Raw genomic sequence first — 26837 nt, 5'->3', positions numbered from 1 at the left:
GCCTGCCTGACGGGTCTGCAGGGGGCGGCTATGGGACAGACTCCTGTCCCTGAGGGCTGGGGGCCTGGCTGGGGAGATGGCTGGCACCCACTGCACCCCCATTCCTCTTCCTCAGTTCAGCCCTCAAGCCCAAGAGATCTGTGAACCCCCCGAGGGTGGGGAACGAGGGAGTCGACCCTTCCTGCAGGCCTGATTCATGCACTGGGCGGCGGCCCAACAGAAGCTGTGCACGTGCACAGGGGTTCCTGCACACGCGCTCATTCCTCAGGTTCCAGGTTCCAAAGCTGTGTCCTGGCAACAGGCCCCGGATTGTGCTCTAGGCCTTCTGCCGCGACTTGGCAGCTGAAGGAGAGCGCTGCGAGCCTAGTTCGCTATCCTCAGCATCTGGCCTTACCGGACTGCTCTATGGGCACCTCCTTGAGCAGGACGTGCCCCTCCCCCCCAGCCCCCGGCTGTGCGGGGTTCCCACCTGCCAGGAGGGCTGGTCCGCCCCCACCCCGCTCACTGTGGCCGCAGACTACTCTTGGCGCCCAGGGCTCGTCTGGCGGCCCACAACCGGGGGTCCACTCGCAGGCGGTCCTCCAAGTACCCTGCGAGGTGGCAACCGCGCTCAGTCCTAGGAGGTTGCAGAAGGTACTCCTTGATCCTGGAGACCCGGCGCTTTCTTCTGGGGCTCCTCGCCTCTTTCTGCAGGTGGGGCTCCCGGGTGAAGGCGATGCTCTCGGCTCCTGGATCACAGGTGTCCTGCCACCACCGCTGCGAGTCCATCGTGGACACGGTCCCCCCCTGTGTGCTGCAGAAGCGGGTCATCACCAGACTGCTGCCCTCAGAACCCAGGAATGTCCACGATGTCCCCACGGGGGAGAGGGTATGCAGAGACCCCAGAGAGAGCGGCAAAGGCACGGCACAGGTAGAGGAAAACCCTGCACATCCAGAGGGGCAAGAGACTCACAGAAAGGATCCTAAAGGAGCTGGGGCCCCACAGGGGGCATTTAGGCCGCTGGGGGTCCAGGGAGGCCTCTCTTCCTTTGTGCCCAGGCCTGGGCCTCTGCAGACAGCCTTCCCCCGGCAAGAGAGCTCGGAAGACCCATGCAGGAAGAAGTCCCCCAGCTCCCATCGGAGCTCCTGCCCCACTCGAAATGCCATCACCAGTTCCTATAGTTCCACCAGGGACTGCCACCCGGTGCAGAGGAGGAGGCGTCTGGCCACAAGTCAGGCCTCGCGGCCCCCGAGGTCCCCCAAAAAAGGCAGCCAAGAGAGCCCCTTGTGTCCCGCCACAAGTCAGGCCTCGCGGCCCCCAAGGTCCTCCAAAAAAGTCAGCCAAGAGAGCCCCTTGTGTCCCGCCGGAGTGCCTGCACTTTGTCACAAGAAGAACCAGCTGGAGAAGGATGCCGATACCACCACCCGGCAGAAGGCAACGCAGAGGAACTGCTCGTCCCCAGCTGACTGTTCCAGGCCCCGAAAACGCAGGGTTTGTCTGCTGCCACACAGGCGAGGGGAGCCTCTGAGGCTGCCTTCACCCCCTGATCCGGGGTTTCGAGTGACCGCTGAGGACCTGGACCAGGAAAAGAGAGCTGCTCTCCAGCGCATCCAAGATGCTCTCCGAGGGGACACAGAGGCCACCTGCAGCTGTGGCCCAACTTCGCCATCCAGTGCCTTGGCCCCGTCTGCTGCAGTGGCTGCTCCCCTGCCAGCCTCTGACACCCAGGTCACCCCCATGGGCTGCTCCCCACCTTCGCAGCCTCTCCTCTTGGGGTCTCACCCTGGCTGCAGTGGGAGCTCCTTGCCACCTACCCAGGCCCTCTCCATGTTCTCCAGAAAGCGCAGGGCCTCAGTCACCGTCCCCCCAGGCCTGCCAGCACTGCCCGGGAGTAGTGGTAACCCGGGACCCACTGCCCAGGCCCCATTCGGGGCTGTTGGTGGGCAGTGGCCCGGAGCCGGCACCCTTCACAGCTCTCCCCAGCATGGACAGCCGGCAGCTCAGGCTCCAGACCCACTCCAGGCCCTGAGCGCAGCTCTAGCCCAGCTATCCTTGGGCAGCGGCCCCCAGGCGGGTTATGTGGTTCCCTTACCCGCATCTGCCTCCCGGGGCACCCGTGCCAGTGCCCATCCAGGTGCAGTTACCTCCACTGCTATACTCGCCCCTGGTGCAGCCGCTGCCCCTGGCTTGGCAGCTGCCCCCCAGGTGCCCGGCGCCGTGTTCCATGCTGGGCCCAACAGCCAGCAGCCCCGCCCCCCAGCTGGCAGCACAATGCCGGCCCCCAACAGCATGGGGCTTTCGGCAGCACCCCCAGGTTTGCGGAGAGGAGATGATGTTGGAGATCTGTGCTCCAGCTTTGGGGCTCTCAGCATCACAGCAGGAACGAGCAGGGTCCCAAGCGGCCCGCAGGGCTCCAGGGCAAGCCTGGGCCCAAACACAGGCGGCCGCCCATTCCAGAGCACCCTGTCGGGGATCGCTAGAGCCAGCACGACGAACCACGCTGTGCCAGGAGCCCCGAGGGCCCCTCCCTCCAGTCACATCCCCAGGCACCCGACCAAGCAGAGGTCCAGCTCAGATGGCTGCAGCACTGCCAGCAAGGCCGCCGGCGGGGGCGGGGGTGTCCTGGCCTCTCCTCCTAGCGGCCCCACCTCGCTGGTCAGCACGGCCCAGAGCAGCCTTGCCACCAAGACCCCCTCATCCATTGCCCAGCACTTGGTGAGACGCAAAAGAGCTGCGCCGTGGAACAAGCCATCTTCCTCCACATCAGATCCCACTCCCTGGGGGCCCAAGAGGCAGAGGCTCGGCTGAGCCAATCGCTTCCGGGAGAAGCAGCCGGTGTTGCACTTCCTCCCAGGTGACACCGGTGCCAGAAGAGTGTGGAATGGGAGACACAAAATGAGCCCCGACCGTGGCGGGCCTAGAGCAAAACCGGGCTCCCAGCCAGCCAGCCAACATTGGGGAAACTTCCCAATCCCTGACCCACCATTTTGAAGGAAGGTGGGGGCTTGAGCCCTTGTCCGTGATCCCAGGGGCCACGGGCCTTGGGACAATACACGGAGATCCGTGTCCCTTTGGCCTCCAGTCCCACAGCACCCGGGACTCCTGCCGCTGCCCACAGGTTTCCCCTCCCCTCCCCCCATGTTCTTCCCAGAACCTTTAGATAGTATTTATTTTATTAATTAAAGCCTTGTTCTAGTTTCTTTGCATAGCTGTCCTGAGTCTCCTTTGTGGGTCAAGTGTGCAAAAGTTGGGACTCGAATGGGAGTTGGGTGCTAGAATGGGAAGCCAGACGCCATCGTTTCCAGGTTCCCGTGGCCCAGCAGAGCGGGTAGGGCTAGAAGGATGGACCCTTGAAGAGTGAGAGTAGATTTTCAGTTTCGGGGATGGGCCTGGGAGAACACTGGCCTGGGGAGGGCAAAATGGGGAGACTCACCCTTGCCTATTGGAAGCGCTGCTTCTCTCCCACTGGGGACCCCACGGAATCTTTTTGCTTCACAACCCTGGGGCAATGGAAAGACACTCCTGGCCTAGAGTATGGGTGTAGCATCAAAGATTGTGGCTCAGGCAAAGGAGGACAGCTTTGCCTTGAGGGTGTGGCAGCCTCCTGAACGCTGAGTGACATCCCACTTCACACAAGCACCAGCCTCCCTCAGTGCATCTCTTCCCTCTACCAGGCATTTGGGGTGCTGCTTCCTGATGGCCCTGGGGAGAAGAATGAGGTGCAAACAACTCATTTGTGAGAGGGAAGGTGCAAGGATGACAGCTGAAAGGTCTGTCACCCCAAAAAACTCCTCAGTCCCGTATTTTTTAGAGATAAGATAACAACCAACAAAGGAGGAGGTTATACATTAGTCAGGGGTCTTGTAGGTCAACCAGAGGGAATGGGAGTCCTCTGTCGACCATAGTCTTGTAGGTAAACAGAGGAGGGTGTGCCTGGCCCAGCAGCATGGAATTGATAGTTGAGCAAGCGCAGGTAAAGGGATTATTCTAACACCAGGCTTTAACGACCCTGGCAGGGGTCAGTGACCAGGGCATCCCCAGCTGCTGGGCTTCAAGGACGTGTATCCTCCTCTCCACCGGAGGCCTGCTGCTAGTACAGGTTTTCTCAAGGTCATCACCAAGCACGCTTGCGTGACCAGTACAATTCCTCATTAGTGATATTTCAAGCAGTCTGTCATTCTGAGGGATGGTTACGTTTCCCCCTTTTTGTTAATGCAGAAGCAGCAAAATCCGTTTTGCAAGTTCTTGAACCATTTGTCCTCAGAAAGATTTCCGTGAGCATCTGAGGACTAAGTGTAAAAAGATTATAGCAATAAAAAGTGTCATCATTCCACCTATAATGCCAAGACCAGTTTTTGGATGCAAGCAAAGGGGTTTACATCAGACAGAATATCATTAATCCTTTGGGCAAAACTGACTCTTGGAACTGATTTTAAGGATTGTGAGGAATGCCCTGAATAGTATCTTGAAGCTGTTTAATATCCACAGTTAAATTACCAGCATAATGACTAGTAATATGGCGAAATCTTGTTCCACGGTATTTCTCATTCATTATAGGTTTAGGGAGTAACACAGAAGGAAGAAACATTCTAATCACACAGAAGGTGAAGCCTTATATTTGGAAGATCTTCTCTCCTATATATATCACGGCTTCTTCTAAATCAGAGACTCTTTCATGAAATCTTTGATCTAGGACTGTTTGTGGATGCCAAGCCTTGCTAGCATTCTCGTGCCATTTTTGCACAAATTGGGTGGTTTGTACGGCCTGATGCAAGGCCATTCCCGCAGTGGTAGCCGTAACAGGAATGGCTATAATTCCTAGAATAGTTCGGTCGGAGGCACAGGTGACAACCCGGATTTGTGATTCTTGTCTGAAGTGTGTGATATGTGTGTGGTGGGGCAGAGGTTGGGGGGACAGTTTTGTGGGACTGAGCCCCTGCTATCTCCAGGCATCTACGTCCACATAGATAGTGTCAGATTTGAGTTACATTGTAGCACACCTAGCTGGTGTCAGAGAATTGTTGGTGAGTGGAACACCCCCTCCCACACCCGTGGTGGAATTGGGCACAGAACCCTTTTGATTCCAAATATGAGAATGTACAAAAACAAAACAAAAACCTCACACTTTTTGCTTATTTAGCTAAAACAGAGAGTCTAAAATCAAAGCCTGGTTTACAAATGCACGATGATATGAGAAATGTTGTTTTATGAAGGTTTCATTTCACAGGCATGAATGATTACATAATTGACTATTGCCCATTGATCGTCATGTCCAGCTGTCTTCTTTCCGCAGAGGTCTGGCTGGTGGGGCTCAAGGGTCCATGCCTCTAATCACAAGTTGACCCCACTGCCAACCAGCCCCAGTTCCTAGGTGAGGTCCAAAAGCCACCTCATTAACATAACAAAAGAAACCTTTATTGCTATCCTCATTGGAAATTACAGAGGTTTTGTGCCTGAAATGAGACACAGAACCAATAGTTCCATTATATTTCTATTTCAGAGAAATAGAAAGCAAAGGAATAATCTAAGGAATGTAAGAAAAAACCCCAGATCAGTGAATAAACTTGATGTATTTTTCTTAGTTTTCAATAACTTTCTTTTTGTAGCATGCTTATAACATATTATAAACGTAAATATAATCTCATTTGGCTATCAGTGATATTTAAAACACAGGGATATTCCGACAATATTAGTTTAAATATTGTATTAACTCTCCAGATATTTTAGTCCAAGAACATGCATTTTTAATTATATATGTTGTTTTGAAAATTTAACAACTGAACTAAGAAAAAAACTATGAGTTCTTTCAACAAAGTGAATATTTTGTTGGAAAAAAAGGCTAGAAAAGTTATATAGTATTATTACCAACATCTTAGCTCATAAATCTTACCAACTTAAAAGTTCTTAAAAATTTTAAAGGTTAAAAAAAAATTTAGAATTGCACCTGGATGTCTCAGTGGGTTAAAAGCCTCTGCCTTCAGCTTGGGTCGTGATCCAATGTGGGATCAAGCCCCACATTGGGCTCTCTGCTCAGCAGGGAGCCTGTTTCCTCCTCTCTCTCTGCCTGCCTCTCTGCCTACTTGTGATCTCTCTCTCTGTGTCAAATAAATGAATAAAATCTTAAAAAAAAAAAAGATCTCCCGTTAAGCATTAGTATGCATGTCCCAAGCACCAGATCACTCTCCAAGCTGAATAGCCAATCTGTGGCTACTATCAATATGGGTCAGCTAATGACATAAATACTGTCCTCTCCTGGGTGGGCTCTGAATGGTTTTGCAAGGTGTTTGGTCAGTGGGAAGCTTGAGGACAGTGGCGTGACTGTATGCTGTGGGTCAGATCAGGCAGAGATCGTCAGTAGTACACAAATATTCGTTTCTGGGAGGTCAATGCTTAAAAGGTCTGAGGGTCAAAATTGCGCCTGCAGAAAGTTTACTCTCAGAAACTATGAATCTCTTGGTGTTAGAGTCCTAAAGAACTTTCACCTCATCCCCCAGTGCCCTCACCGAAGATGTAGTGAGTTAGCAATACATATTTTTTACATGTGATACTGTGTGCATTTTCTTAAAAGGCTTTGGCTCTTTGCAAATCTGCCTTCCTAAAGCTAATCATGTGTAGATCCCGGATTCTTCTAGAATATCTTGTGGACAGGGGGAATCTGTGCTGAGGGTAAAGCGAATCTGGGGGTTATAAATTCAGTTTCCACTTCTGCTTAGTTTTCTCACCCACAAAAGACAAGTATTCATTAATAGTAGGGGATCTTAACACGCCACTCACAGTAATAGATCATCCAAGCAGAAAATCAACAAAGAAACAAGAGCATTGAATGATGCATTGGACCAGATGGACCTCATAGATGTATACAGAACATTCCACCCTAAAATAACAGAATACTCATTCTTCTTGAGTGCACATGGAACCTTCTCCAGAATAGACCACATACTGGGTCACAAATCAGGGCTCAACCGACACCAAAAGATTGAGATTATTCCCTGCATATTCTCAGACCACAGTGCTTTGAAACTGGAGCTCAACCACAAGAAAAAGTCTAGAAGAAATTCAAACACCTGGACGCTGAAGACCATCTAGCTCAAGAATGTTTGGATCAACCAGGAAATCAAAGAAGAACTTAAACATGGAAACCAATGAGAATGAAGACACTTCGGTCCCAAACCTATGGGATACAGCAAAGGCAGTCCTAAGGGGGAAATACATAGCCATCCAGGTCTCCCTCAAAAAAATAGAAAAATCCAGAATACATCCACTCTCTTTATACCTTAAAGAACTGGAGAATCAACAACAAATTAAGCCAGCCCCACACAGAATCAGCTTGAAGTCAAAATTGTGAAGTGGATAGAATATAAAGTTAGAAGTCATTTTCTCCAAATTTCCCTTAGCTTGAAAATTCTATCTCATTATAAGGACTTACCGAATTCATTCAGTTATGTAATTACTTAAAATAACCTGGATGCATCCATGTATCCCTGCAGCACTGAAAATCTTGATAATTTGTTTTTAGAACCCAAATTTTATCTTGTATGTTGAACAGTTTAAAGATTAACCATCACATGAGGTTTCGAAAACAAATAGGATTTGATTGGCCTCAGTTCTGTCATCTGTAAACTTAAGACTGCAACAATTACTGTAGAATATAGATTAAATTCGATTATAAAAGTAACAGTCCTCCTGAAACCAATATTGCACTACGCGTTAACTTACTAGAATTTATTTAAATATTTTATTTGAATTCAATAAGCCAACATATAGTGCAACATTAGTTTCAGATGTAGATGTTAAAAATTCATCAGTTGCATGTAACACCCAGTGCTCATCACATTACAAACTAACTAGAATCTAAATAAAATTTGAAAAAGCAAAAGTAAAAGTATTTTAAGAAAAACAAACTAAAAAGTTTGTTGTTAATTGCTTATATATGTGTGTATATGTAATTATACATATTATTTAATAAAATTACACATATATTTATATGAAGGTACCTGTGGTTTTAGTAGCTAAGCTAAAATATTTCTATTTATGGCAGCAGGAAAAAAACAAAAACAGTCCCCCCTCCCCCGCAGAAGTAACAGTCATTCCGCAGGTAGCATTGCAAACTTCGAGTACACATTCCAAAGTTTTTAAAACCACATGGTAAATCTTGCATTTTGAAATGACAGATCTTCCCATGTGGCAAAGCCCTCTCCGTGGAAGTTACTTTCTTGAAGACTCATCTCAGCAAATGCTGTAATTTTCTCCCAGCTGGCCATTTCTGATCCCCTTCATGTGCACTTTTCTTTGATGGAAAAGTTCTCCTCTGTGGTACAGCCTCAGAGATTTAGAAGTTCAGCTCCTGAACAATTGTTTCTCAGAAATATTCAAAATGCATTTTAAGATGATGGAATGTCTGTCTCCTTCTTCCATCTCCTCATACAAGACAATGAGACAGCGGAGAGGTCACCGGGGGCCCAGCCGCTTTCATCATCAGAGTGGCCGCTTTTGGCAGTGAGCTTGGGGCTGGTGTGGCGGGAACTCTGCTCTGTCGCCTGGCCAGCGGATGATTTGGTTCATGAGCACATGCTCCCATTAGAGTGCCTGCCTTTGGACAGAGCAAACCTGTATGCATTCTAATTGCTCTCCTTGATGGCTTAGGCTTTCTCCTGTCGCCTTTCTTCTAACAGGATTTCAAACTTGCGCAGCCCTGCGTAGAAGATCCCCATACAAAGCCATACCGAGCCATAGTGCTTTCTTGGAGGTAGCCTGATGGGTAGCGAGAAAAGGGCACGAGGGCATGAGAAGACCTGTGCTCTTACCCTAGTTCAGCCATGCGAGAGGCATAACGAACAAATCGCTTTGCCTCTAAACTTCTATTTCCCTATTAGCAAAAGGAAGATTTTGAATGAGGTAGTTCTGAGATCCATGTTAGCTTTCAAATCAAAGTAACTTTTTCTTTTATTGCAAAGCCTTTAGAAAATTAGAATCTGTCCATTCTCAACTCTGACTACAAAACTTGCCCTGCTGTATACGTTTTTAGATTCTATTCTACGAAACTTCTGCATGATTAGATAAATATAAACCCAAATCTATAATAGGCAGTTTCAGTGAGGTAAAAATATCCTTAGGATCATGCTACTACAGTTTAGACTTCCTTTCTTTTTCTTTTCTTAGACTTCAGCAATTTTAACAAAGCAGGCATCTTTTAAACAGTGGTGACGAGAAAATAGACACTCAAACACAGTGTGTGGAAGGAAAGACTGGCCGATTCATCCTAATGTACACAAAGCTTAGGACTGAGTACGAGGACTCAGCCCTAAGTAAGCACCCTGAAGCTGAGTGAGCTACAAAGTCAGGGTGGTTAAAGACTGCATTATTGTCATGCAAAAATGATGACTACAACAGAAAAAGACCAACAAAGTGTATCTGAAAATTTTGTAAATGATGATAACATTTTTACATAGAAGGAGGGCAAGACTTATTCGGTAATGATGCTAAGAATAATAGCTAATTATTTGGGAAAGCAGGCAACTAGAATCTTTCTTCAGACCATCCCCCATTCTTAAAGGTAAATGGGTCTGGGAATGTGAAAAATGAAGCCATAAGGACTAGAAGCAATTGAAGGAGTATTTATCTGCACGAGGGATGAGAAAAAGGCTTCTAAGGAGCACAAGATGGATAGATTTGTAAATGTTAAATCTGCTCTGTCAAAAGTCAGCATGAAACAATGAACCAAGACCAATGGATGTCCATTCATGTTGTGGGTATCAGCCGTAATGCTTTCTATCACTGATTAGTATTACCCTGGAAGAGTAATCAGAATTCTTATGGACAAAGTTACTGAGTGCATTTTAGAACAAGGGGTGTGTGTGTGTGTGTGTGCGCGCGCGCGCGTGCGTGAGTGTGTGCGTGTGTGTATGTTTCTATGTTTTCTTTCTCTTATGTGAATACCTAGGAGTTGACTTTCTGGGTTATATGTTAGGTGTATCTTTTTTTTTTTTTGTAAGAGCATATCCAGCCTTTTTCAGAATAGAATACCATTGTACACTTCCACCAACAAGAATAGAATACCATCGATACCATCATACACTCCCACCAACAATGCTTGAGTGTCCTCTTAGCTCTACATCCTTGTTAACATCTTGTGCAGGAGATCTGGTCTTTCTTTTTACATGTTCTAATGGTGTGTGTTTTACTGTGGTTTTAGTAGGCATTTCTCAGATTACTAATGATGCAGAGAACATATGTGTTTATGGGCATTTGTGTACTTTCCTTATGGACAATGTCAGTTTAAATATTTCACAACTTTATTCTATTTTTTCTTGTGAGTTTTTAAAATACTGTGCTGTTAAGGACTTTATGTCTATCTAAGGTACCAGCTCTTTGTCAAATACATATTTTATAATGATTTAATTATTTTCTCCAACTCTGGGACTTGCTTATTCATTTTCTTAATAGTGCCCTTTGATAAATAGAAGTTTTGCATTTTTAAAAATATGTGTAAAGTCTAATTTAACATTTTTTATTATAATTAATCCCTACAATTTGTCTAGGAGAACTTGGCTGGCTAGCAAATTATGAATGTTTACTCCTATATTATTTCTCTAAAGCTTCATTATTTTATCTTTTACATTAGGTCTTTGATCCACTTTGACTTAATTTGTGTGTAAGGTGTGAGTTAGGGATAAAGTTTCTTTTCTTCTTCTCCTTCTCTTCCTCCTCCTTCTTCTTCTTTTTGGTGGATATCCACGTAATCCAGCATCATTTGTTAAAAATATTTCCTTTCTCTGTAAGGTTATATTTGGCACTTTTGTCCAAAATTGCATGTATGGGTCTATTTCTGGGTGCTTGGTCCTAGTCCATAAATCAATTTGTCACTTCCTATGCCAACTTCCCTCTGTTTTAGTTTCTGTAGTTCTAGAGTAAATCTTGAAGTTAGATAGTATGAAACCTCTAGCTATTTATTCTTTTTTTTTCCCCCCCAAGCTTGCTCTGAGTTTTGGTTTTGGTTCCAAGTCCCTGTGTGTGTGTTTCTTAATATATATTTTAGATCATCTTTCCATGTCCATAAGAAAATCCTCCTGGGATTGGCAATGCTTACATATACTACCTTTTCTGAATTTCCTTTTCTCTACTCCCTCACATTTGCCCCTTGCAGTCACCTCAAGAAGAAATCGTGTAAATCCAGCTCCTTGTCTCAGACTCTGTTGTGTGCAAATGAAGGTGTTCTTCACATCCACTTACCTCCACTGGTCTTATGTCATACTTCGTGTGTGCTTTCTCTAGCTTAGTATTTCTAACATATCATAAACATACTTTTTTAAAAAGATTTTATTTATTTATTTATTTGAGAGAGAGAGCACAGGAGCAGGGGAGAGCGGTAGAGAGTAGGAGGAAGAATCAGACTCCCACTGAGCAGGGAGCCCAGCATGGGTCTCATGCCCAGGACCCTGAGATCAGAACCTGAGCTGAAGGCAAATGCTTAACCAGTGACCATACACTTATTTTTAAAAAGACTTACTGAAGTCTTTACCAGAAGTGTAGATTGGGTTAGAAGTCACAAGTCATTGGAATACACCATTGCTAACTACTGTATATATATACATGAAAAATTTACTATGATATGTTTTTACATTTTAAAAAATGAACATATTTCTATGTGTTCTACCTACTCACAAATGTTTCATACAAATTTTGTATTAAAGTAAGATGGTCTCTGTAACATGATTTTAAATTGTGATTTGTTAGTACAAATATAGGGGACTATGGATGTAAGTAGTCATGATAATAATTTGTTTTCTATATATTACCTATAACAAGCAAGTATTTTTAGTGTGCTATTAGATTTATTACCTCATGGTTTTTTTTTTTAACTTGAAAAATGAGTATCCTATAATATGACAGGGTCCCTTCCAATGTCAGAAATACTGCCCCTCTCCTACCTAAGATCTTCATGTGATCTAAGGTACTATTGCTTCTACAATCATTATAAGACATGTCCATAAAAGCAGGAGATACATATATTTTCACTGTTTTTCTTTACCGAAATTTGAAACAGTATTGTGAAGATTATACATGAGTGTGAAGTGTTGAGTGATTTGCAGTGATTCATTTTGGATTCGGGGTCTGTGACTTCCTTTCCTCTATGGACCCCATATTGCTGTCTAACAGATCAGCCTCGTACATGGAGGATGTCGGGCACATGAATTTTCTTTTCATCCAGCTTAAATGTCTTTTATTTTACTGTGATTAGCTGTAACATGACTAAACAACCTCTGTTATGAAGCAGAAATATTTATAGACTGTTAAGTGTAAAAGGAGAGCTTATAAATTCACAAAGATTATAAAAGCAGCTTCCAAGTTGTACTCTGGGATCGATGTACTCTGAACCAAAACTAGTAGATTAGCTGTGATAGAGAAAGAGAAACCCAAGACAGCTGAAGGATTGCTGAGAGTGCACTTAATCCAGGTAATTTACGGGACAGGGAGTTAGCCATTTGCAAATTAGGTTGTTGAGATATTGTCAGTGACCTCCAAGGAACCGCGATTGGTGAGTCTGTGAGAACGCAGGTGAAGTATCACCCTGTGCTTCATTCAATGTGGATTCTCCCAGAGTGAGCCCTATTGGACTCACGGATTTTGTTTTTCCTTTACAGAGGGTATAAGGAAAGTATCCATATAACGGGGTTGTTAAATTAAGCATGCATCAAAATCACCTGGTGGGCTGGTTGCAAACAAGACAAAGCAGAGTGTTGGGCTTCCGTTCAGGAGGGTCGGGAGGTCTGGATGGGGACTTAAGAATGTGTTTCCCACACTGTGAGGTGCTGCCGCTGCTGCGCTCTTCCAGCAGCCACACATCGAGAACCCCTGGGTTAGTCATGGTGCCCGACACTCGCATAACCGTTTGACATTGTCTTCTCTGCAGCCATCTGGGGAAGCCTGGGTGTGACGTAAGGACACTGTCAGGCCGCATTGCTTCTGTCATCTCCAGCCCCAACTGATCCAACAACTTCTTTCAACTGAGCTTATGTTAACTGTGCTGTCGGTGACCAGAGGAAGCCTTGGGGCACCCTAGCTCTTTTCAAGGTGTCCAGTTGCGTCATGCATGCACCCTTTTCTCTAACTTCAGAAAAGTGGAATTCACTCTAAGTGGTTTAGGTAGAAAATAAATTTCCCAATGATACCCAAGTGAACGACAGAATTGTTAGGATGGCCAAAGATTTATACTTAATGATAAAATGGCAGGGATAATGTTCAAAACCATAACACCAAACTGGCCTAATCTGTGTCCTACTGGTGTGGCTGAACTTGCAAACCATCCTCATTCCCAAGGCCATATGGCACTATGAGCCTGCCTTTGAAATCTTTAGTGTGTCCACAGCTGCCATTCCCACTAGAGAGTAGAATCTCCCCACGGAGCCTTTTTCCTAAAGTTGCTCACGTCTGCACTGAGGTCTGTGGGTCCATGTAACCCTGGGTCACAAACCTGTATCCTAACCAAAAGTGAACTAAGAAATACATGTTTTTGACTCTACCTTGGAAAGGCATAACTTAGAATGTGAGGGGCCTATCCAAATGTATGGACATGTTCCAAAAATGTCAGATGACCTTCTCAGTGGTTGTTCTGATTTATGGTATGTTACGAATGGTGCCAGACCTAATGTGTTAAGACAACGATGAGATATCTTTCATGTTTCTGTGGCTAAGCTGGTTTGAGCTAGGTGGTTCATGCTTAAAGTCTGTTGTGCATTTATACTCAGAAGTGGTTGGGGCTGTGCCCATCTGAAGGCTGGACGAGACTGGATGTGCAAGAAGGTCACTCCCATTGATGTCAGTTGGAGATGCCTATCTGCCGAGCAGTCATCTGGGAATGTCATCATCATGATGGCTGATTTTAGGAGAACACAAGTGAAGAGCAGGTGTGGGGCCGGAATAAGAAGAAATGTCCAGGATGGTCCAGAGGACTATCCCTGTATTTGGCACAGGACCACTTCCATCATTCTCTTTGGATCACAGGACCTGCCCAGATTCAAAAGGCAGAGCTAGGGGCTCAGAAGAGCATGAGGGGCTTGAGTTGTGGTCCTGGCCATCTTTGGAATACACAGTCTCCCAGGGTGCTGCTTGAAAGTGGACAGACGGAGCATTATTGCAGCTAATTCAAAAAGGAAACAATGCCCACCACATGTGTGTGTGTGCATACACACACCACACACACATGCACCTCGGTATTGAATCAGGTATGTTCCAGTGCCGTTTTCAGATACTGAGGTAATTGTCTTTACAGCCTACTTGTATACATGCAAGACAAATTTAAGATCTCTCACTGTGATGGAAATAGGATGAGGATGAGATGCGGGCCTTCCCTCCCAGCCACAGGTGTAAAGTCAGGTTTATCAACACAGCTTTCCATACTGATGCAGTCTAATGATGTACATCATTTCTGCCTTTCCTTTTTGTCCTAAGTCAATTTTGGGGGGAAAAATGTTTATACTGCAAATATGGGGTTACACTGGACCATCAGATCGGTGCTCTTTTTTTAAAAAGATTTTATTTATTTATTGGACAGAGGGAGAGGGATCGCAAGTAGGCAGAGAAGCAGGCAGAGAGAGGGGGGGAAGCAGGCTCCCCGCTGAGCAGAGAGACTGGTGTGGGGCTCGATCCCACGACCCTGAGATCATGATCCCAGCTGAAGGCACAGGCTTAACCCACAGAGCCACCCAGGTGCCCTGGTACCCTTGCTTTGAAGTCAAACCCTACAAATTGAATATCCTCATGAATTAGTAGTTTGCTATAAATAATAAGTTGCATGTTAGGATTGACCTTTAAAAACTAAGGCATCCGTTCATTCTGTGACTTTGTTGCTCAAACACAGAGCTAGTTTCATCTTAGACAGACAATTGTGTATAATGTCATGACCATATTTCCCTCTGATTAGATCAGAGAATAATGATCCTCATTACTCCATCCACCTCTGAAAAAAGTGGTAAAAGTGGGTACTGTCACTGGCTGTCCCTGTTGAGAATCTTTATAGACACAGCTTTGCTGTGGAGTTGCTGTCAAGCTCAAAGAATTCCAGACGACACTCAAGGTTTCTTCACACTTGATTACCCGAGGCACTCCTGGACACCCACTAAGGTTATTTACAAGTCCTCACTGAGATCACTTAGAACTCCTTCAAAACCCAAGAGCTTCTTCGACTCTTTGGAAACTGCTTCCAAATTCCAGCAGTCGCAAAGAAGTTATTTCTTTTGAATACTTGTCAAATAATTTAGTGCAGTCATGAAAGTGGATGCAGATGGGTATATTGAGTTGTACTGAATGAAAACTGTCTTACATATGGAATTAAATTAAATAATGTAAATGCTGGGACTTTTCATTTTGCTGTCTGTCCCCTCACAATATGGTATCATTTTGATGTGAATGAAAGGCTCCACTACTCTTAAAGTAATAATTTAAAAATATGAGGATTGAGTTTTAGGATTTGATGAGAGGGAGAAGATTGTGAGTCTCACCTTCTTATGTGTAAACATTTACTTAAGTCCTCTACTTTCAAGATGAATGTACCACCCTCAGTTAGTCCTGAAACATTAAACTCTAGGGTTCCTAGAATTTGCCTTGTCCATAAGATAATTATCTGTTCTTCTGCCGAAAGAGAGGACAGAAGCTGGCATGATGAGCTAAGGAAGGGGAGGGCCAGCTAACTGCTTTCCAAATTTTCACCAGATCTTTCTGTTTATAGCCCGGCCTTCTTACTAACTTCCAGGGAATTAGGAGTTCTTCAACAAAAATGCAGTGGCTTCCCAGCCTTTCCTAATGTCATTTGGCTTTTTAGGATCTACTGAATCAGTTATTAATCTATCATCTCCTTTCCATATTACTGTTTTTCTTACTGTGTTTCCTCTCAAACTGCATGTTTTTGTTGAATTGTTTTCCTTTCAAAATAGCTGATTACTGTATTTTAGGGAGATTTAAGAAATAAAAATACAAAAACACTTTTTAAGGTAGAGAGAGTGCTCCACTATAGTGATGGGCACATGTCATTATTCATTAATCCAAGTCCATATTATAATGGACAACACAAGAGTGACCGTGGTATAAACTTATTGACTCTGGCTGATAATCAGGTATCACTGTGGGTTCATCAGTCATAACAAATGTACCATATGGTGAAGGATACTGACAGCGGGAGAGGCTGCTCAGGTGAGGGGCAGGGGGACATGTGGGACTGTATCTGCCTCTCAGTCTTGCTTTGAACCTAAAATTTTTCTAAAAATTAAGTCTTAAAAAATACAAAATCCTATGATCAATTCTCCATTCTAATCTTTTTGTGTGGTTTTATACTTTGGCCTGCCCTTGACATAATTCAGAATATTCAATCTAGCAGACTGAATGACTGCCAAGGTGCATGATAAAATATTTATTTGGTAAAAAAAAATAAATAAAATCAACATATCATGTTCATATAAGGAAGACGTGCTGAGTCAATATATTTAAATCATAAAACTAATTTTTCACTTATTTCCAATTACAGATTTTTAAAATTTTCCAAAATATAAATATACACTTTGCATGCAACGTGGTTATTAAAAACTAAGTAGCGAAGGGGTGCCTGGGTAGCTCAGTTGGATAAGCATCCCACTCTTGGTTTCAGCTCAGGTCATGATCTCAGGATCATGAAACAGGCCCCAGGTGGGGCTCAGAGCTCAACACAGAGTCTGCTTGAGATCATTTCCCTCTCCTTCTCCCCCTCTGCTCATGTTCTCTCTCTCTCAAGTAAATAAATCATTTAAAAAACTAAGTAGGGGTTGTTTCGTAGAGAAGAAAATAGATGACTCCAGAAATCATTTAAAGAAACCAGAACCATGATTCAGAGAGTTGACTTTTGGCTGCATGAAATGTGATAAGACATTTGGAGAAAGTTTGAAAACTGAATGGTAGCAGTCTCATGAAGCAAACAGTAAGGATTGTTTTTCCTTGAGAAGAGAAAAGAATAAAATGATGAAAGAAAGGATTACATCACGCTTTGTGAAAGACATAAACATGTGGTCAAAATTTGGGACACTGTGGAGTTACAACAGCTGCCATGGTGACAATATGGAAAGAGCACATGACTTGACTCTATCAGAACGTGAGTGATGCTCTTCATGATACAGGATGCGTGATGTTGGCCGAATCATACTCTCCCTTTACGCTTCCAGGGCTTGGCTGATTATCCGTAGACCCCTTTGAGTTATGCCATGAAGACTGAAAGGATTAATCGAATTTGTCTTGGACTGACTCAAAACATTCTTAGCTTAGATCCTGTCCATAAGCTACCCATTACCCCATCAGAGGAATCAGCATACATACTAGATGTTTAATATCAAGAATCAGTAATTCCTCATCGAATGTCCATACGCTCTTGTCTTCGTCAGTTTTCCATTAGCAGAATGTATAGTAAACCTCAGAAGGGACTGCGTTCCCCACATGCCGCTTCCTAACTTTGATGAGGTCACTAGCTTTAGTATTTTTCCCTTCTGGACACCTGCCCCGCCTGAGCACCAGATTTCGTCAGTTCTTGGATTCTGCACATTCAAACTCTCAGCTCCGCCCTTTGCTCTTCACCTTCACTTTCAGTGCCCATGGCCAGCTTCTCCTCCTTGATTTTTGTTCTGCTGAAGTACTCGCGTAGGAATGGTTAGACTCGGAGCCTCCAGTCTTGCTTTCTACATAACCATGAGAAAACCTACCTAAAAAACGTGTCTGTATCACTGTCAAAGTTATATAAGATAAAACAATGATTTCTTTTTAAATTTAAAGGCCATGTGCCTTCGCATGACATAGCAGGACCTGGGCCGTCCGGTCACCGATCCCCTTTACATTAACCAATGATATATACTTTCCTGTCTGATCATAAAGGACCCACCATTGGGTTCCCTCTTGTTGGAATGCCAGCTCATGTGTCTTTGGTCTGTCCATCACCTACTCATCCTGTTTCTGAAGACTTGGCCCTGGCACCATTTCCAGAAGTGTTTCCCTTACTGCCCATTCCTCAGTCTGAGTTGGGTTCTGTCCCATTCTCTACTCCCACTAAACCCCGAATATCACTCTAACAACACCTTAATATAGTTTATCACCTCCTGTTATATCCGGCTAAATGACCAATCTCAGGCCTTCTGCAAGCAGGGACCGTGTGCTGTTTTTACTACGGCATTCACAGCCCCTAGCGTAAGCGATTAATAAGTACTCACTGAAGAAATACATGATTTTGTCCTCCCCCAGATCATTTGGAAGAAACTTTACATTCTTAAAATGATATTTGGTACCCTTTGTAAGTGGTCTAGAAAATAATTGACAGAGAAATGTTACATCAAAAAAAGTAACTTTGGGCTTCTGTCTATCGATTTGCTAAATTTCAGTTTTATACCCACATGCAGCATGCAAAAGTGCATTAAGCAGAAGTAATTATCAAGGAAAAAAATCTTCATGACACTTGGAAAACGGGTTTCATTCTGGACTGCCACTGTAGGTGTAAGGACCGCAGCAATGGGGTTTTGCAGTGTGGGAGGGAGCTTGGGCTCTACTCTGAAAGCAAGGGAAGGCAGGGGTGGTCAAAGCCAAGGAGCAGGGTGTGATGGGTGCTCGGAAAATTACTAAAAGGAAATATCACAGATAGGAAGGATTCTGCATAAACTGACTTAGCAGGAAACTTGCCAAACTTGGTCTCTTGAGGACATGCCCAAGGATGGTACCTCATCAAAACAGGCTCAGGGAGGCCATACAGAGTAGTTAAGGAGAGGGTCAATATCCGTGGCAGTTAATGGAAAATACCGTTAGCACATTCTCATTTATTATAACAATGAACAAAGACATTCTACAAATGTCTTTGTAGAAAGAGCTAACTTATTTGCCCATGGAAGTTGTAGTACAGAATATATATAAACTTCGAATTGGTTCATCTTTTTTCAACACCATAAAAATGATTTCTCCCAAACCGGTATAAACAGAGACTATCCTGGAGGGAGATTTTAACAGAATCAGATGTATGCATGCCTGGTGGGTTCAGTTGGAGCATCCCATGACTCTTGATCTCAGGGTTGTGAGTTCAAGTCCCACATTGGGTGTAGAGATTACTTTAAAAATAAATTTTAAAAAAGTGAATTAATTAAAAACAAATAAAAAATCAGACGTGATTATCATTTGGCAAAGCCTGTGACTCCCAGTCTCTTGGGTTCCCTGAGCTCCTTTTACACATCTCTGAGATGAATGGAATGTAATCAGGAAAAGATTTTTGTTGGATAAGGAGCTAGAAAAATTAATTATACGAACATCAAACATAAATTCGTAAGTAGAAATAGCATGATTTGAGTATATATACCCATAGCCCTTTTCCTTTGTAGACTGGGATCACTACACAATTTCTGAATAAGCCATAAGCAAGTAGCCATTGACCGTATTGTAAGTGTAACAACCAAATCATAAGTTATTCAAGTAAAATGCCTTTGCAAATCATTTGTTAAAAATAGTGTGCGTGAGTTTTAACAGAGAACTATCTATCCAAGTTCTTGTTAAAACTACTTACAGTTGTGTTTTCACAATCCATTTGCTTAAGCATGATGTGAGTAAAGGAAAAGTGGGAGGAATCTGTCTCACAGGCAACAGGTGATATGTCTTCTGTCCATCCCTGAATCTCAATGGAAACCAAACAAAACAGAAGAAAGTTTGGCAAGAGATGAGCAATAGCCCCACTTTAATTTTGCCACCCCCTCCTCCCTACCCCAGTCTGTAAGTGCTCAGCTGGCACATCTGGTTCATTCTGCATTCATGAAACCATTTCACAGTTGTGCAAACATACCGATACAATTGATCTGGATAACACAATAACTTTGCTTTTTAAACTTCACCTTTATTGAAATATGATTTATGCACCATAAGTTGCATTAATTAAAAGGACACAGTTAATGAGTTTAAGAGATGTGCACACACCAGATATCATCACCAGCATTTCTCTCAACCTGAAAGATTCCTTGAGCCCTTGGACTGGTTGTTGCTCTCCCCACCTCACCCCAGGCAACCAGGGAGCTGCTGCCTGTCATTACCAGTTACTTTGTATTTCTCTAGTATTTTATGTAAATGGTCTTGTCATAGATACTCGAGTGGCTTCATTTATTAAGCAGACTGATTCTGAGATTGGACAATGCCGTTTCCATGTATTAGCAATTCATTCTTTTTACTACTATGTGGTATTTTTTGTATGGATACACCACATTCTTCTATCCGTTCACAGATTGGCACATATTGTCTTTGTTCCCAGGTTGGGCTTCTCATGAACAATCACTTCTGCACAAGTATTTTGTAGGCATGTGTCTTTATTTCTCTTGGGTAAATGCATAAAAATTAATCGTGAGGACAAACAGTAAGTACGTGTTTAACTTCTAAAGAAACCACTGAACTATCAGACCTGTTGTAGTTTAAATTCTTATCAGTAGTGTATGTTCTGCATTCTTGTAAAACCTTGATATTGTTGGTCTTTTTAATATGCGACACTCTAATGTATGTCAAGAAGTATTTTTTGGAGGTTGCAATCTGCATTTTTCAGATAACATAATGAACATGCGTGATATGATTATTTGCCATTCATATATCTTCTTTGATACAGTGCTCAAATTTTTGCCCATTTATTTTAATTTCCTATTTTCATAATATTGAGTTGTAAGAGTACCACATAAAGGGTTTTTTGTCAGATAATATGTATTTTGAAAATGTATCCCATAATATGGTTTGACTTTTGTTTTCTTCATGGTGATTTATAGAAGAACATTTTTAATTTTGGTAAACTGAAGGTTTTTTTACTAGTTCATGCTTTTTTTTTTTTTTTAACAGCGTTTGAAAAATCTTTGCTGGTGTTGCAAAGATTTTTCTCCTATATTTTCCTCCAGAGGATTTATAGATGTTTATATTTAAGTCTAGAAACAATTTTGCCTTGATTTGAACTCCCACCATTTTTTCGAAAAGACTTTTCTTTCCTTGATGAAAATTACCCAATGCTGTAAACTTATTTCTTCAATCAGTAATCTGTTTCATTGATCTGCATCTTTCTGTAAGTCAGGACACCACTTCCTGATTTCTGGAATCTTCACAAGTCTTCAAATCAGGATATTTAAATTCTCTTAATTTGTTCTTTTTTTTTTTAAATTGCTTTCACTATTTTAGGTCATTTGAATTTCTGTATAAATTTAGGAATAATCTTGCCAATTTCTGTACAAGCCCGTTGCTGTTTTTCACTGTGATTGCCTTGAATCTGTAGATTAATTTGTAGACAAGTGACAGCCAATCAGTACTGAGGCTTGCCGACCCAGCCTATCATCTCTTTGTATAAATATTCTGTTGATTTCGGGAGAGGCCTTGTACTTAGTCTGTTACATTTATTCTAAAATGTGTAACATTGTGTGATGCTAATATACATGAAATTATATCTTGTTTTCCGATTGCTTATGGCTCGAATACTCATATATTTTATTTCACCCTTGTGACCTTACTCAACTTTCTGATTTGTTCCAGCAGGTCTCTGCAAATCACTTACATACACTGTATAACTAGGTTTGGCATCTGCAAGTACAGACATTTATTTCAGATATATCTGCTTTTCATATGTAAGCAAATGCAGTGAAAGAGGGGAGAATGGGAGTTTGCTAGAGAAACAAAAAGGACAAAGAGGTTTCACATTTGCATTACATCACCGAAGTTTGACTTGGCCTCACTATCTCTTATTGCACTTTTCAAATCTTGAGGTCTATTTGATGCATAAATTTCATAAAAATCTAGCCTCATTTAAATGATAATGTATGTCCTTAGAATGCCATTTCCAGCCTTGTTCTTCTGCACAGCCCTGGAGCTGATCAGAGTGCTGTGATCCCTTTGTTTTCAAAGGAAACTGTGTTCACCTTCCCTCTACAGGGGTTAATAGAGGAAGACTAGAAAATAGTTCCATAGCGTTTCTGCCACTTAATGGGGAAAATTGTTCCTCCTTCATGTATCATGATAGGTAATTGAATTAGTACTCCAGTAGGAAAGGGTTTGCTATTTCATACTCCTATAGTTTTTTCTTAACACCATGAAATTAAAGACATGCCAGCATGAAGCTGCATATTCCTGATCACTTTCAAATAAGCAATGCAGTATATCATTTCTTTCATGTGTTTTTATAGCACACGCTGTGCAAGATAATTGACTCCATGACAGATGTCTGTATTTCAGAGGAAAATTTGTGAACGAACACACATATATTACTTTAACGTGGCTCTATTCATTACGTGGTCCACAAGGTGCTTTTTGATGACTTGTAAATCGAAATTAATATTTTCTCTTACCATTCGGTATATGCATAAGCAAATTTGACTCTTTGATATAACCAATTTGAAGCTTATTCTATTATTGAATGTAACCTTCTGTTCTCAATCAAGGCTGAGTGCCCTCAGATCCTACCCGAAGTGCTGCAGAACATGGAAGGATAGTTTTCCTTCTTTTCAGTGAAGTGCATAGGCCTGCTCTTCCCCATTCATCCAGGATAAGTTCTGTCCCTTGGACCCATCTTTACAATGAAACGACTATCAGAAAGCTCTAAAAGAGTATAGGAAAGATTCTCCATGGATCTCCCTTTACTCTGCCACTTCTGCTCAAAATGTCACTCTTTTCCAAGACGAACACTAGTAGGCTATGGCATCTGAAATCCCTAACACTTTTGTGTGAGGTGAATTGGCTTGGAAACCGGCAATATTAGGTGGATGAAGCTGCTGTGAAGGCAAATTGAAAATAAGGGAGGTTTATAGAGGAATGCCAATCTCCATCTACTTTGTAATAGTACCTGAGACCAATTCTGCTTCCTGCAAATAAACTCTCCCATTCTTTTTAGCTGTAAGAGCTTTCCCAGGAAAAAAACTGGACCCTTTATCCCCACCAGTTATGTGGACACGTTTCACCATGAGATTGTACCATTTATTTAAAATTAAAATACTAATACACATAGAGGGATTAACATTTTCAGAAAGGATTTAAGTTCAATAAGTTTCCATTTCACAGATGATTTTTCTTTTAATGAGTGTGTTCTGGGTGGCTGGACCGTACACAGACTGGAACGCCCTGTGGCTGTAATGTCTGACTTCTGGGCTTGGTGGGGGCTTCCTCAGGCAGACAGGTTCTATGTCAGTGAAGGTGAAGCCGTGGCTGTGCCCACCAGGACCTCGAGAGTCTGAAAGAACGTTGCCGTCTGGCAATATTGAAAGCCTGGTCCCAGCCAATTCTCCCACATTTTCTGGTAAAAATGTGGCCACTCACTGAACAGGAAAATCATCTTGACATAAAAATACACCAAATTTAACTTAAAAATAACAACCGTCACCATCTTAGGACCGTCGTCCCTCCCCACTTCCTTCTTCTCTCGTCAAAAGTGACTTCTTAATTTAAGGAAGGGTCCCAAGTACAAGCTTGTCTTAGTTAATAGCCCAGGCCAGGAAGGAGGGGGAAATGAGTTAAAGGATGCCTAAAGCCAAAGAACTGCCAGGCCAGCTGTAAACTGACCCCACTGTACTTTCTTGCATCTCCTCAATGATTATCCCTTTCCAGGATGAATTTCTCATCACTGGCCAACAGCTTGGGGTCATCAACCTTCCCAGGAAGTCAGGCTGGGAAGTGGGCCTGGTGAAGGCATGCTCTAGGTCCTGAAGTTTATCGGTGAGTCTTCACTGCTCTCTGGGAACTGTGGTGGGGAGTAGTCCAAATTTTCCAATCTATCCACTGCAAGCATTGGCGGTTTCCCAATGGTGAAACGGATTTTTCTGTCTGGGAGCTCCCCTCTCCTTGGAGGGCTTTGCCTCTCATGCATTACAGCATTTCTCCAGCATATTCACTCGGGTTCCACTTTCCTTCCTTGCTTCCTTTCCTACAAGGGCTGCTGCTTCTTCATCTCCTTCATTGTTTCTTCTCCCAGCTTGCTCTTCTGCTCCCTAACCCCTCAGCCCGAAGACCACCCGACGTTCAGCTCTTTGAAGAAACCAGAGTCCTGTGCTAGGGATCCATGATGTTAGCTGGGATGGGAGAGGTTAGGGGAAAGGAGGGTGGAATTTAGGGAGAAGAGAAGTGGCTGGCGCTGGGGAGAGAAAAAACGCAATGAACACACCCAAGTCACCTATAGTGGGGTACAGACAGTGGCAAACACTGCCCTCGAAGTAAATGCGTATCGATTTGTGCGTGGGACCAGTGGGATCTATACATCATGGGTATAGAACCTTCCAGCTGAAACTTCCCAGATTCCGGGCACTCCGTTTTCTGCTGCTTTGGGGTGAGGCATGGAGGGAATTGGCTCCTGAGTTCCATCCAGACATTTTAGGGGCAAAGTAGTCAGAGGGTGCGCCCTGAGCGCGCTGTGGGCTTAAGAAGCTTTGGGCGCGGTGGAGGATGTGCAGACAGAGGTGAGAAGCTAGGCTAGGAGAAGGGGTCCCCCTCGGGCCGGGGGTGCGGACAGGAAAGCACTGCGAAGACCTGAGCCAGGGAGCCTGGATGCAGTGACCGAGCTGGGGTGCGTATGTGAATAGAAACTGTACCTTTTCCACAGGTTCAACCCCGGTGGCCTGTCTACCAGCTCCGTACACTCTCTTTTCGGGAGTTCCCAACCCCGGCCCGAGCAGGGGGTAGGGGGCTGGGGTGGGGTCCTTGGTTCTCCCAGGGAAATGTCCTCCCAGCCCCGCACTGGGCGGAGGGAGAGTCGGACACTTTCCTCGGCCTCTTTCCCGGCGGCCGGCGTGGCCACCTAGCAGGGCTGCTTTTAGGGACACGGGACTCGGGCGGAGCAAAAGGAGACTTTCAGGCCCAGCCTTCACCCCCTTGCCCAGGCTCCTGAGCGAGTTCCAGCTCTTGGTCACCTCCTGCCCGCACGTGGGTCCACACACCCAGGACAAGCGATCCCCGCAGGGAAACCCCGGGAAGCTGCGCGCGACCCGGAGGAGACTCTGCGCGGACCTCGTTCCCAATGCCCGCGGTCCCCGCGCCCGAGGGGGGCAGGGGCGGAGCGCAGGCGGCAAGCGCCAGGCCGGCCCGGGGGCGGTCGGGAGCCGCGGAGCCGCGCCGGGGGAGGGACCGACTGCGAGCCGTGCCCGGGAGGAGAGGGCGAGCGGCGGACCCGGCTGGGCCCAGCGCGCGCCTGGAGGAAGGAATCCCCGCCGCGGCCGCCGCGGGCTCAGCCTGTCCCCGCCCAGGGAGCCGGAGCCTCTCAACTAACTCCGCCCGGCGCGCCCGCCGCTTCGCCGCCCGTAGGCTCCGGCTTAGGTCTCGGACTGTGCCCGCGGCCGCGCAGGTGGGTGCCGCCGCCGCCGCCGCCGCCACTGCGCGGGGGCGGACAGGGCAAGGCTGGGGGTGGGAGCGCCGAGGGGGCTCGGGAAGTTGGGCAGATGCTGGGCCGGGGCGGGGACACTGCTCCCTCGGCTCCCTCCGCTTCCCGGCGCCCGAGGCGGTAGTTGATTTCCTCCCGGGCTGCGAGTCCCGGGGAACCCAGCACCTCGGCCGGGGGGCGTCGCCGGGACCGAGCCTTCCTCGCCCTCCCCTGATCTCTCTCTGACCACCCCGCTCCGCCGCAATCGCGGCCTCGGCCGCCCCGGGAGGGGTCACCCAGCCCCTCCTGCCTCTTTCACCTCCGCACTTCTTGCGCCCTCGCCCTGTGGGCACATTGGCTCATTCGCTCTTTCTGCCCCCAACTTGGGGAACTCTCGGAACCGGCGAGAAAGCCTCCTGGGTTCCCGGCTGGCCCCTGAGGACTAGTGAATGGGGGGTGGGGGAAGCTGGGGCCGCCGCGCAGGGAGTGGGGCTGGAGCTGGGGAGCGACCTGGGGTGCTCGAGTGTCCGCGGGGAAGTGCCGGGAAGCGGTGGAAATACCTTCCCTTTTCTCGGGTGCTGGCCTGGCTCTGCTCTCCTTCCTGCTCTCCTTCCTGCCATTTTGCCGGCCAGAGAGTGTATGTAATACGCCCTCGAAGGGTGATCTCAGAGGCGGGATGGAGAGTATCCACCGCTTGGAGTTCAGTCGGGATTTAAGTCTGGTTTCAGTCCTCTCGCTCTGTGTGTGGCCTGGGGACGCGACCCTTTGGGCACCGTATTCGCGTCTGCAAAAGGTGCGTCCGCCCTGCCCACTGCTGAGGGTCGTCGTGGAGGTTCGGTGGGATGACTTAGGGGAGTTACTGGACTTTGAGCCACGTCTCCCGTCTCGGGGAGCTGCCCGATGGCGGGTCCTGTGTTCCAGTCCTCTGAGTTAGGACCTTCGGGCTGCGATGTAATTATGTCTCCAGGTGACTTGGGTTGTAGCTTTGTTGGGATAGAAGGCTCGCGTTTCCGGATCTGGTCATTAGTATTCAGAGTTGAAGTCGTGTCTTCCCCCATCGAACCCCAGAGTATCAAGCAAGCTATAGATCTTACATATTTCTGTGGTCCTAGGAATTCAGATAGTGAAAGATCGTTATTGGCCCCGTTCTTTAGGTAAATAACAATTGTGTGTGCTTCCGATGTTTGCCAATCTTTATGAGCTCTTTTCCAATCCTAACTGAAATTTAAATTTGCTTCTAATTTTAACAATCCAGGAAATAGACCTTTATTTTAGTAAGTCAGTCCAGACATTTAGCTCGGAAAAACGATACATGCCCTAGCGTTGGCAAGTTTTCAGTTTAAAATCGCAGTCACAAGAAGGATTGTTAGCACCATTCTAATTACAGTATGAAGAAAGCAAGTAAATGGCCTAAGAAAGTCAGCTTTAGACTTGGTATTCAATGGTTCCTGACTTAATAGACGTTTCATGAGTTCCTCATGTGCTATGAGCTTTCAAAGATAAATACAGAATATATTCCTTGTCCTAAAG

Source organism: Martes martes (assembly GCF_963455335.1).
Source record: "Martes martes genome assembly, chromosome: 16".
Lineage (NCBI taxonomy): Eukaryota > Metazoa > Chordata > Mammalia > Carnivora > Mustelidae > Martes > Martes martes.
This window is presented reverse-complemented; position numbering follows the sequence as displayed.